The 12,619-nt window shown below is 39.9% G+C and overlaps 1 long non-coding RNA gene across 2 annotated transcripts in view; it reads right to left on the reverse strand.

The window, feature by feature from the left end:
- Positions 1 to 2,010: 2,010 nt before the first annotated feature.
- Positions 2,011 to 12,619, reverse strand: part of LOC125925524 (uncharacterized) — a 401,134-nt gene continuing 390,525 nt past the window's right edge. For both annotated transcript variants that reach the window (XR_007458857.1, XR_007458856.1), the window contains exon 5: positions 2,011 to 2,116. This is a non-coding gene — a long non-coding RNA (uncharacterized LOC125925524). The remainder of the gene's footprint in view (positions 2,117 to 12,619) is intronic.

A 12,619-nucleotide genomic window follows, 5' to 3' on the forward strand; every position in this document is an offset into this window, starting at 1 on the left:
TGATCTTGGGCTCAGGTGGTAGTAGCAGCCAGACTGACTGACTGACTGGATAGAGGGTTTTAAAACCAGTTGTTGGATTGGAAATCTAGTGTGACTCTCCTTAGAACACACATGACTTCAAAGTTTGCAAACGTGTCACCCAGCTCTGGTAGGACCTTGGCAACACAGCCCTCTCTTCCCTTCACTCATGTGGTCTAGTCACTTTGACCTTCCTCAGTTCCTGGAACCCACCAAACTGGTTCCTTTTGGACCATACACTCTACCCTTTTGTCCTCACCCTGGTCTTCTCATCCTTCAGGTCTTAACATAAATATCACCTTAGAGATCTTCCCTAACTACCCTAGATAACTATAGAGTCCTCTCCTGCTCTCCTCTATCCCTTCTAACTGTTTAATTTATCCATTTATTTGTCTACCTCTCTCACTAGAAAGTTTCTTGACAGGGACTATGTCTCCCTTGTTCATAGTTCTGTTCCCGGCACACGTGGTACTCGGTAAATAGGAGTAGCTAGCACCTTGGAGCACTGAATACATGACAAAGTATATCCTAAGCACGTTACATATATTAACTCATTTAATCCTTCCAACAACCATAAGAGGTTGACTATATTATAATTCACCTGTTATGCCTGAGGGAATTACAAAAAGTTGAAGGAACTTGCCCAAGTCCCCCAAGCTAGTGGAGCTGTGAATTTGGGATGTGGATCTGGGCAGCCTCTCTCCTGAGTCTGTGCTCTTGACTGTTGGTTGTTCTGCCTTCAAGATAATGGATAAACCAATAACAATGAGACTTGAGGCTCCCCTCAGCTCTAAGTGATGCTTACATTTTTTTTATTTGAATAAACAAATGAATGTCTTTCTGGATGAATGGTAACACCCGAACCGTTCTTCACTCCACGTATGCCTTTATTTAAATGACTCAGTGGAGAAAATGCCATTTTCCAGCTTCTGCTCCCTGAGATTGGTTCTTTTTTTACTCCTCAAATAATTGGATTGGGGGGCGGGGGGCAGGAATGATCTTACTCCCACTGCTTCTCACCCCCTGCTGTCCATAGACCATGTGATGTTGTACATTTCAATGAGCTCTGCTACATGGAAGCTGACAGTTTTGCTGCCAAACTTGTCTCTTTACTTCTCTGAGTATATTTTTGAGCAATTAAAAAAAGGCACCCTTTAAAAATATGTATAACATGGTTTTCTCCATAGCCTGTTGGTTCCAGAATGATTTACATACACAGCCATGACTGGGTGAATCCAGCCAGGTTTTCCCCGTGTTTGTGGCCCCTGCACGCAGCACAGTGCTTGGCACATCATGGGAACTCAATGCCTATTTGTTCAGTGAATAATGAACACAGCATATGAAACCAATTAGATAATTTTGTCCATGTGGCTCATTTGGTGAAATCACATAAAATTCATCCAACTGAGCATCTGTTACCTGCTTAGGCCCTGGCTGGTAGAACAGCAGCAACACTGAGGACTTGTGGCAGCCGGGAATCATGGCGTTGAGTTCCTGTGCTGTCCTCTTGCCAGTCTATCAATCCCTTGTTTCTTCCTTGACTCCCTGGTCACCCACCTTTGCTCATTCCATGGCTGATTTCCTGCTCAGCTTCTCCAGCCTGACTCATGGTGTGACCTACTTTCCAGGCTCCGCGCCTACCTTCTGGTTCCCAGACTCTGACGGGCATTCTCCTTCCTGGCACTCAGCTCCTGTGGACAGATATCTGGGAACAACCCCATCCTGGCATGGTCCCGGGGGTTCTTGCCCTGATAGGTCTCGTCCTGGGTTAAAATGATCTGTTTTCGTCAACTGCCAAATTCATCTTTATTCTTAGAACATCTTCGGATGCGTGAGCTACTTTCTTTTTTGTATCTCTTTTGATAACCTCAATTCCCCCTTTCTTTTCTTATCTCCAGTTTCCTTGAAAATCTTGTTTGTTTCAAATACACATCCAGCCAGTCTGCGGACAAACACCAGTGCCATCCTGTTCCTTGAAAAGCAAACCTCATCTGTAACAAACTTTGTCTGGGTTATGAGTTGTACATACAGCTGGGCACAAAACCATGATCATCAAGGCAGCTTCTTCCAGTCCTTCTGGGTTGCCATCCTTGTGTTCCTGTGTGGCAAAAAAAGAGCAACGAGTATGAACTTTATATACATCAAGAAAGTCCTTGGATTTTGTCAGCAGGCACCTTCTGGACTATGAGATTGTCTCCCATTTGTATTTCCATTTCTTGGTTCTGCCAACTCTCCAATGCCTTTTTTCTTCAGGAAGAGGATATCCCCAGCACAGTGCTATAAAGTTTGGAAAAAGTTCACCTTGTGGGCATCCAGCATCAGAATTAAAGTCAATGGCATTTTCTCCTGAGGAAAGTCGGCTCTTCGTTATCTGTTTGCATCATCTACTGTTTGTTCAAGGTTTCCCCTCCCCAAACTCAGCATGCCCCAAGACATCTCCAAGTGCCATCAACTCCTTTAGCCTAGTGAGTTGTTTTTTCTCAAAGGTAATGAGAATTAACTCTGATATTAACTGAAGTGAAACATAATTAGGCAGGCTGCTCTACAGAAAGAAGGAATTGCATGGAGCTGCATGAAAAAGAGGAACAATTTTGGATCCTCCGTTAGTACTCCTCTTACAACCATTACTGCAACTACCACCATGACTATTCCTCTATTATTTGGCCACATCACACTTTAAGTCAGATCCCACCCTGTCTTTTTCTGAAATATCCAGCTGAGCCAGGCACCATTTTGGAACTCTCTTTTGAGTTAATTCAGAAGCCATCATTTTCCCCTATCGTTGAAAAATCATTTGGAGTAAGTCCATTTCATTAGCATTACAAGGTTGGAAGAGATCTTAAAAGTTTACCTCATACTCTGTTCTGGTCTCTTCCCTAACATTCTTGCCAAGAGGGTGCTGGCCTCTGAGGGAACACTTTGGGGATGGTCTGTTCTCTGAAACATCAGGAGGACCTATCTCTGATCATCTTTTAGCTCATTCCTGTTGTTTGTTAACTGTGGTTGAGTAGCTAAACACTCTGAGAGGGTTGAAGGTAAGTATTGTAAAACAGGCCAGCCAAGTCCCATTGCATAAAATCAATTTGCTGTTGCTGGAATTAGTCTGGCACAGATACCATTCATGTTAATAAGGATCTTTTTGAATTTGCATCTTCTTTACATGAGCCAGTGAGAACATCAATTGTTCTTCTATTGTAAGTTAACAGTTTTGCATACTTGAGAAGCAATGAGCCTAAACAAAAAGGAATTTTCTTCCAGTGGTTTGTGTTAGAGCCAATAAGAGCTACAGCTCATACCATGTGCAGAAAGGATTTACTGGATTTCAGAACAAGTCTCGTTGTTGCTTTTTGCTTATTGTGTTAGCCTGAGCCCCTCTCGTACCAGTACTAACCCTTAACTAACACTAACCATTAGGCAAGGTGTACTTTCTTTTCTTCCTGGAGCGACAACTCATACTTAACACATACCATTACAGATAACTGCTTTCTTGTATTAATTACTAAAAGGAATGGAGCTTTCCTCCATTTCCTCCATTTCCAATGGAGCTTTCTCATATTTTCTTGTCAAAAAGCTAACCTCACCTGTAAAAGGATGCAGTCATTTTGGGAATAATATCTTGCATTTACAAAGCATGTTTTGATATGAAGCACATCCCTTTTCCTCTCTTGCTATTTTATATCTCACTGGTCAGAATTATAAAGGGGTAACACTCAGAAGTAAGAACACTGATTAATGAAAAGCCACGGAATTCAGCTTTGGGAGGACCGAGCCTGGGAACTCTTAGCTACTCATGGCAGAGTAACTCTGGTGGTCCCTGAGCAGGACCACAGAACCACAAGCTTCACAGAAAGTTAGGCAATGGGTGTGAACAGCAGCCTCGTGACTCATTCAAGGGTGAGCTGGAATGGGGTGATCCAGTAGGCAGGAGACAACTTTTAAAGAGAAGCTAAACTGTGGCCAAATGACTAGTAGGGCTCTGTACTGCTGCTAGGAAACTCAGTTGTCTGTTGCACCCCCTTCTTAAAAAAAAAAAAAAAAAAGGTTTGTTTGTTAAAAAGGCCCCAGGCATTGAGTTTAGGTACAGGATTGGACACATCTGGAAGATATAATTACTGAGCTTGCAATTAGTAAGTACAGTATTAACACACATGGGGCAGATTCATCTATTTATCTCATACCTTCTGTGAGAGTTTGAACTTTGAAACTTATGTCTTAATTTTTCAGTTGGGAAAACTTGTAATTATTGAATTGTTTCTTGGAGATGAATTCTCATCGGGGTGGTGGAATGTGGCTATTGTGGACATGATCTGATTTGGTGAAGCCTGTAAGTTTCTAAACCCTCCAAAGGTGATTTCTTTAGACACAGAATGGTCTATGAGAGTGTGCTTTGACACCATAGTACTATAATGTAAATAATTATAATTGTATTTTAAATAACGTAGGCCTGTGAGTGAAGTAACTTCTGTTCAAAAATGTTACCCAATGAGTGACAATCCACCGATGCTTTTTCTAGAAGATTGAAAGAAAATGCAATTAACAAGTTTTATATATATATATATATATATATATATAAATTCCAGAAATTAATATATATAGAAATTTATATAATTGTGTGTATATACACAATTACATACATTTATATGAATTTCAGAAAAATATACATGTGTGTTTATCTATGTAGGTTCACACTGGGATCTCGTTCTAGATATGCTTTATTAGTAGTTGACTGCCTGGCATTTAAGGATTTGAGGAGAGGTAGGCAGAGGGGCACTTCTATGAAAAAAGACTGTTCTCCTGTTGTTTCAGCCTGGGTGGAATTCAAAAGTATCAGAGTTTTCACAAACAGCCTTCTTCTCAAAGGTTTCTTGGCCAAGTTTTGATACCCCAAGAGGCTGAGGAAAGCATCTGACCTTCTGGGCACATACCACAGTGTCCGAACCTTTTTAGGCTGACCCATCACAGTGAATGGCCTCAACAAAATGGACAGCACCTTAAGCAAATAAGACAGCTACCCTCTAAAGACAGGCAGTCTTATACTTGAGTTCCTGTAAGAAATGGTCAATTCAAAAGTGTTTTCTTTTAACTGAGTTAAAAATAGTTGAAACTGAAATAGCTCATCCTATGAAACACTTAAGAGTAAAATGTGTGTTTTACTTTTTTTTCTTGCCTTAAAAATGTGTTGCATTAGACGAATCAGGCCCCTGCAGCCAAGATGGAATGTTAACCATGCCCCCGGATGGCAAATTGGAGGGGAATATGCCTTTCATCTTAATTATAGGCTGGACAAGGGAATGTACTATATTCTCTGCTATGTATGAGCAGAAGAAAACTTTCCCAGGGTATTTTTCTTTTGCATTTCTGACTCTTATTGGATTGGAAGCTTGTCCATGTGACCCAGCAGGGTCCATTTTTCCATAATAAGCCTAAAAATATGCCAGAAATGTTTTCTTTAGCACAGTCTATGAGTGTCAAACATGAAAGTGACAGAACTCTCTTTCCTGCTGATTCGATTTCACCTTTTCCTGGAGAAAGTTCCACTGTTATCCTACCATTCTCTCCCAATGTTATTTTTCTGATAGGCTCCATAAACTGAGGGGTAATCCAAATTGGAATAATTGGAGACATTTATTCCACGTCCCTGTAAAATACAGATTTTTTCTTTCTTTATAGTTCTTTCTAATGACTCACCTTCAGTACATGATAGCCCTTGAAATGTTTTTCCTGTAATAGGAATGCATTGTCACTGAGTCATTCATACTCCTAACTGGGATCTGTTATGAAATGAATTGCATCTGGAATTACATTTAGAATTAGGGGTAGTCCATGACTGTAACAGATTATAAAGGAATGATACACTGAACAAGAGCATGTACTTTCCTAAGAACAATTAGGCTGAATCAAGTAACACCCATATCATCAGTGGTAGGCTTTATTTGCAAACCTTTACTTCTTTATCTGCAAATTGGGTATATAAAGTTGTTGTAAAGGGTTTACAGATGTAATAACATATCTGATGTATTTAGCATAGTGCCGAGGTTATTTTAAGGAGAAAGACTATAATTTCTAATTAATTGAATCTCTATTGAATCTCTATTGAATCTATTGAATTCTATAATTTCTAATCAATTGAATCAGTTAACCATAACTTGGTTAGATTAGATTTGATTCTATAATTCCCTGGGTAAAAACACTCTTACTATGGTTGGGAATATTGTCCAAGTCTTCTCCTGATTCGTAGCCACTACTATTTTCCAAGCCATTTAAACCTGTGGTTCTAAAACGGAGGCAACTTTACTCCCCAAGCAAACATTTGTTTTTGGCTGTTGTACTCTCGGAGCACTGGGTCCTGCTGGCATTCAGTGGGTAGAGGCCACGGATGTTGCTAAACATTCTGTTAGACCCAAGACAGCCCCACAACAAAGAATTATCTAAGATGTCAAGAGTGGAGAGATTGAGAAAACCTGGTTTAGAGTAAAAGCTTTAGGGCCTGTTGTTTGTTCTGAAGTGTGCTACGGTAGAAGGCATTCAAAGAAACAAACCTATTAAATTTCTCCCCATGCCTCATTTATTCCAAAACAGTTTTGATTGCCCACTATATTCATCGCTGCATTACTGGTGGCTGAGACAGAGTCTCTGTTTCTGAAGCCAATGTGCTTCCAAAGAGGCCGTGATGCTGGGCGATGGGGAAGAGACAGACTGAGGAATTTGCTAAAGCCTCCTGATGGTGAATGCATGCATTTAATACTAAAGATTAAAAATAAATTAGAAGCAGCTTTAGATGGTCTAGTATCATTCCTAAGACTAAAGGAGAATTTTCCCAACTAAATTCATCTCCACAGCAAGTTGATATTTTTACCGACTTAGGAGGATTTTCCTCGCTTGCAGTAATACGTAGAATCCAGCCTGTCTATGGAATAGCTGCTTCTTTTCCCAGTCCAGGGGTTGCCAGATGCCAGGTATGGAGAGTGCCAGATTCAAGGCTTACAAAAATGATATTCATTTAAAAGAAGTTAAAAGTCTTGTTTTTACTGAATTCAAAAATTAAACGTTAAAACTTTTTTTTTAATTCAATAAAAGTATTTTGTTTTAGCCTCACATATTTTTTTAAAGCTCTCAGTCTCTCTTTACTTTTCAGGAAGTGTTATCTGCCTCCGTCAAACTGCAAAGAGTCTGTTTTTAATTTAGAAATCTAAATTTCTATGTAATCACATATATTAACCAATAATGGTTTATAGTGTACATTTTCCCCCACATGTATGTAATAAGTGTCTTCAGGGTTATTCCACTTCTTCCTCACCTTCTGTGTCCTAGATGTGTTTGTCATAATTTGCTTGTGATGGTTTCTTTCTGATGTTCCCAAGATTAATGGGGCATTTGGCTCACCACATCCAGCTAAGGTGCTTCCAGAATCAGAGGAATAAAACAGTCCAGGTTCCTATCACTTGAAGTCTATGTTTATGGTTCATTCCAAACTGAAAAGTTCTCAGCCACATATTATTCTATTCTTGGTACCGATAAATAATCTTGCTTGTATTGGCATGTTCTTTTCAGATTAAATTTTTATCAGTACTCAAATTCTTGATGTTGATTGATGACTGACTGAAACTAGAAAAATCTTAGGAAATCTTAGGGTAAAAATATCTACAGACAGCTACACTGCACTTTATTTTAGTTGATACATTAGCTTAAGACTATGCCCACTGAATAAAGACTGTGCAGTGGAAAAAACACTGTAAAGGGAATCTATAGATTCTGGCTTTACTCCCAGATGTGAACTAGGTAAGTTCGTTTAGTCCTTCCAAGCGTCCAGTAACTCGTGCATAAAAATGGATGGATTGAACGTTCCCATCCTCTCTTAATGCTATCAACTATACTTTGGTCAAAATAACACCTCATTCGAAGTAAGCGACATGCCATAGGAAGAGGTCTATAATTAAAATCAGAGTCCATGTAGCTACCTGATTCAATAGTAACTTGTATCTTAGCAAAAATACCAAGAAGGACTCTATGATCTATGAATATCTGTTGGCATCATAGCTCTGTTTTGGAGAGCCACCCCTGAAGGCTCCTTCCACCTATGCTAATAGTCTTTTTGTCATGTGAGTTCAGTGCTCTGATCACAGGTGATTGCGTGATGAGGCTGGGAAAGCTCCTGATACAAATGTAGCAACGTACATTTAGCTGATGGCCCCTAAAATACCTTAATGCATCTCTTCTATACCATAAAGTAAATGGCTGAGCCAATTCTTCTTTAGAAGCTCAGTTTGAGGGGAAGTTGGCAGATGGTAGAGTGGTGGGGAAACTAAGAACCATAGGAAAAGAGCAATAAATAGAAGGGATGAGGCATCAGAAGCCATAAGAAAACAGAGTCCATGGAGCGATAGAAGCCTGAAGCAACATTTGCTGTAAGTAAGCAGACACCCTGAAGAACCAGTTAACGCTTAGTACCAAATGTCTAGCCGTAAGTGACGTGTTCAGAAAAAATACACCCTTGGAAACATAAAATAAAAACCAATTTTTTTAGGTTGTGAAATCATCATGTCTTTATGATATCCAGAAGAAGAAAATAATGGGATTAAGTGGGATGCATCGCTAAACAGTGCTAGTTATATGTCTGTGAAGAAATTTGATCCAATGTCTCTGTTGGTGCCTCTACAATTTACCTTGACTTTCACTCTGGAGTTTAGTGAAGTTTGGCTTGCGTTAGTTAAAATGTAGTTGCATCATCTCTGGGTATAAGTACCAGAACTCTGATATCCCATATTCTTTCCCCTTCTTCCACCTCTCTTCCTCCTCTCCTTTCGTCATTATCATGTCTTATATATGGCTTTTTAGGCTGCAAAAATCTGGAAGTTGCTAACCATCACTCATACCTCTTTGAATTCCTGCTAGCAGCCTGGCATGGTGGCCTACACATAGTAGGTACTCAATAAATATTTGCTAAGGTAATGATGAGGTGGCAAACAATAGAACGAGTTTTTAAAACACCCACAGTTTCGTTGAAACACTTTATGAAATGCATAAGGGAAAACATATTGGGAAAAAAACTGGAAAAAAATGTATGTGGGCAAGACACATTGAACATTCCTTGGGGTATCCATGGCTCTGGTTACCTAAAGTCATTGCTGGGTCATGCATTTACCAGAGGTCAAAGCTTAGAGAATGCAGCTTTGAAGGTTCTCTGCATAAGGGTGTAATTTCAAGTTACTAATAACTCAGGAACACTTGATCTCTTTCCTTATTCTTGCCCAGATGAGTCATTTTCTTGGTAGTTTACCTTGAGCTCCTCCTATTTATACACAGCAGACTAGCTGGCATGGAAAATTGTGTGCCTCTGTCTTTTATATTGAAATATATATCTACATGTATTTTTTTCTCCTTCTACTCTTCTTTTTCTCATGTTCTCATTTTTCTAGTTTCATTGTCTTGCCTAAAACTAGAGAAGTCTCTTCCAGGGTGAGTTAGTCTTACATCTATCGTGAAGGTAGGATCTCTACCTTTGATTGAATTCATTATATAAGAATAAAAAACCACAAAGACCCACTGCATTGTTTCCCAAAGACTTGTCCAGGAGAATTTCCACTTCTCAGAGCCCCATTTGTTTTCTAAATCCCCAAAGAGAGATTTGACTCAGCAAAAAATGAGTTTTGAGCCTTCTTCAGCAGCAGCAACAGCAGCTGTGCTGTGGATCTTGGCTCCAGGACTGGCCTAGTTATTCAGCAGATACTGTCCCAGCCAAGCCCTGGAATAGCTTTTAGCCACTGCCACAAATGCTGCCTACCAACTGTTGCCTAGGTGAGGAGAGCCTTGGCCATAAATCCTGGCACCCTCCCCTTCCCCAAATCTGCCTGATTCGTTTGTTCACACCACACCTTCAGAGTGGAAGGTATGATTGCTTGCCTCCTTGCTTGCTTATTCTTTCCTTCTCTCTCTCTCTCTCTCTCTCTCTTTCTTTTCTGACCTGGCCAGTGATCCAGCCAAAAGTGGAATTAGGGAAGGCACCCGCACCCATGGATCACCGACAGACAAAACAAGAAAAACTACTGCTGCTTATTTAAAACTGTCTTTGTGTTCTTCAAAATTTCTTTCACTTTTTTTATTTCGGAGAGCATCTTGGGCTTTGAACCAAAGTTGATTTTCTGTGGGTTTGACTTAAAGATTTGTCTTCTCTGAGTCTACGTAATTGTAGGAGAGGTAATTGCTTAAGAAATGGTGTGACACAGAACTCAGAAATCATTTTAAAAGATTGACAGATGTGACCACATAAAAATAAAAATGTTATACATAGCCCACCCCCACCCCCCCCAAAATTAAAAAACACCACAGGTGAAGTTGGAAAACAAACTTAATAGGGAAAATTGCTTGAAACTCATTTCACAAGCAAAGGGCTAGTTTCTTTAATGTATAAAAATCTCCTGCAAATCATTAAGAAAAAGATCAATAACTCAGTTAAACAATGTGTGAATAGAAACTACAAGGAAATGAAATTAAAATCATTTTTAAACATATGAAAAGATACACAAACTCATTCTCCTTTTTCAAGAAACTGATTTTATTTTTTTAAAGTTCTTTTATTTTGAGAAAGAGACAGACAAGTGGGGGAGGGGGAGAGAGAGGGAGACAGAGGGAGAATCCCAAGCAGGGTCCACACTGCCAGTGCAGACCCTAATGCGGGGCTCAAACCCACGAAGCCATGGGCTCGTGACCAGAGCAGAAACCAAGAGTCAGACACTTAACCAACTGAGCCACACAGGCGCCCCTTTCAGACTCATTCTTAATATGGGAAATATGAAATAAACTACACAAGGGTACCATTTTTTACTTATCAGACTAGACAAGGCATAAATATCAGTCTTACTGCTAAGATTGTGGATGACCAGCCATTTTTACACCATGCTGCTGAAAATCTGAATTGTTATGACTTCTAAGGAAGCCATTTGGCAAATGCTATCAAAATCATTAATGCACACATTTGTTGACCCAGCAATGCTGCTTCTAAAAAATTATCCCATATGTATACTAACCCTTGTGTATAAAGTGGCATGTATACCAGACTATTCCTTGAGGCAGTGATTATACAGCAAAAGATTTTAGATAACACAAATGGCATAATGTTAAGCTATTAAAAAGAACAAGGAAGCTCTTTGTGTACTGACATAGAAAGCTGTGCAAAAGATGTTATTAATTAGAAAAATTGAGGTGCATAATACTATGTATGGTATGTTTTCACTTGTGGAAAAAGAGGAAAAATTATAGACTGACACAGGGTATGTATTTGCTTCTATTTGCATAAAATATCTAAAGGCAGGATACACAAAAATCCCCACACTAAGGGAATAAAATGGTTAGGGTATTTAAAATATTTTATGCAACGTGAATGCCTCTCCTAACAAAAAACTGAAAGCAAAATTATTAGAAAAGAATGTGTCATAAATTAAGGGTCAAATACGAAAGAGTGGCAGGAGCAAGGAGGTTTATAGCATGTGTCACTAGAAACAATGGGTGCCAATTTTTGCCAATCTCTTTTGTCTTAGTTTGGGCTGGGATAATATAACACCAGACACTGGGTAGTTTAATTTTTTTTAATGTTTATTTATTTTTGAGAGAGAGAGAGAGAGACAGAGAGAGAGAGAGAGACAGAGTGTGGAGTGTGAGCAGGGGAGGGGCAGAGAGAGGGAGACACAGAATCCAAAGCAGGCTCCAGGCTCCGAGCTGTCAGCACAGAGCCTGATGAGGGGCTCGAACCCACAGACCGCGAGATCATGACCTGAGCTGAAGTTGGACACTTAACCTACTGAGCCACCCAGGCGCCCCTAGACCAGGTGGCTTAAAGAACAGACATCTATTTCTCACAGTTCTGGAGGCTGGAAGTCCAAGATCAAGGCGCCAGCAGATCCAATGTGTGGTAAGCACAAGCTTCCTGGTTTGCAGATGACCATCATCTCATTGTATTTTCATTTGACAGCAAGTGAGGAGGGTTGGGGGGAGAAAGAGAGGGACAGAGCTCTCCTGTCACTTCTTATAAGGGCGCTAATCTTATTCATGAGGACTGCAATCTCGTGACTTAATTCCCATCATGTTGGTGGTTAGGATTTCAACATAAGAATTTGGCGGTCGGTGGGGGGGGGGGGGAGAGACATGCGGTCCGTGGCATCCTTACACATGCCTTCTTTAATATTCTACTTTCCAGACTTTGCCTTTTCTTCTCCCTAATTCTCATCAATTTTCTAAATACATTCTGCTCTAAATTTCCTTGTCCTATAATTATATATTTATTATTCTACTGATCTATGCACCATGCATTAGCTTGCTGGGAGCTTCAATGACATTACATCCTATTTGTAGACTTCATTCAGGAGACTGAATGAGATTTTAAAGCTGGAGGCCTTATTCTGAGAACCAGTGGAGACTAGAGTACGGTTTTGACTTATACAGTAGAATTGAACGTTAAGAAAAGATTTAATCAAACAGATCCCTTACTGTCTGAGGAAATTTCCCTATAAGGGACTGGGCTTAAGCTAGGTATGCTAACCAGGTCCAAATGGATGGAGAAAACCTTTCAATCCATGTCTTATTTTATTGCAGTTGTGAAGAACTACCG

Source organism: Panthera uncia, chromosome F1 (genome assembly GCF_023721935.1).
Source record: "Panthera uncia isolate 11264 chromosome F1, Puncia_PCG_1.0, whole genome shotgun sequence".
NCBI lineage: Eukaryota > Metazoa > Chordata > Mammalia > Carnivora > Felidae > Panthera > Panthera uncia.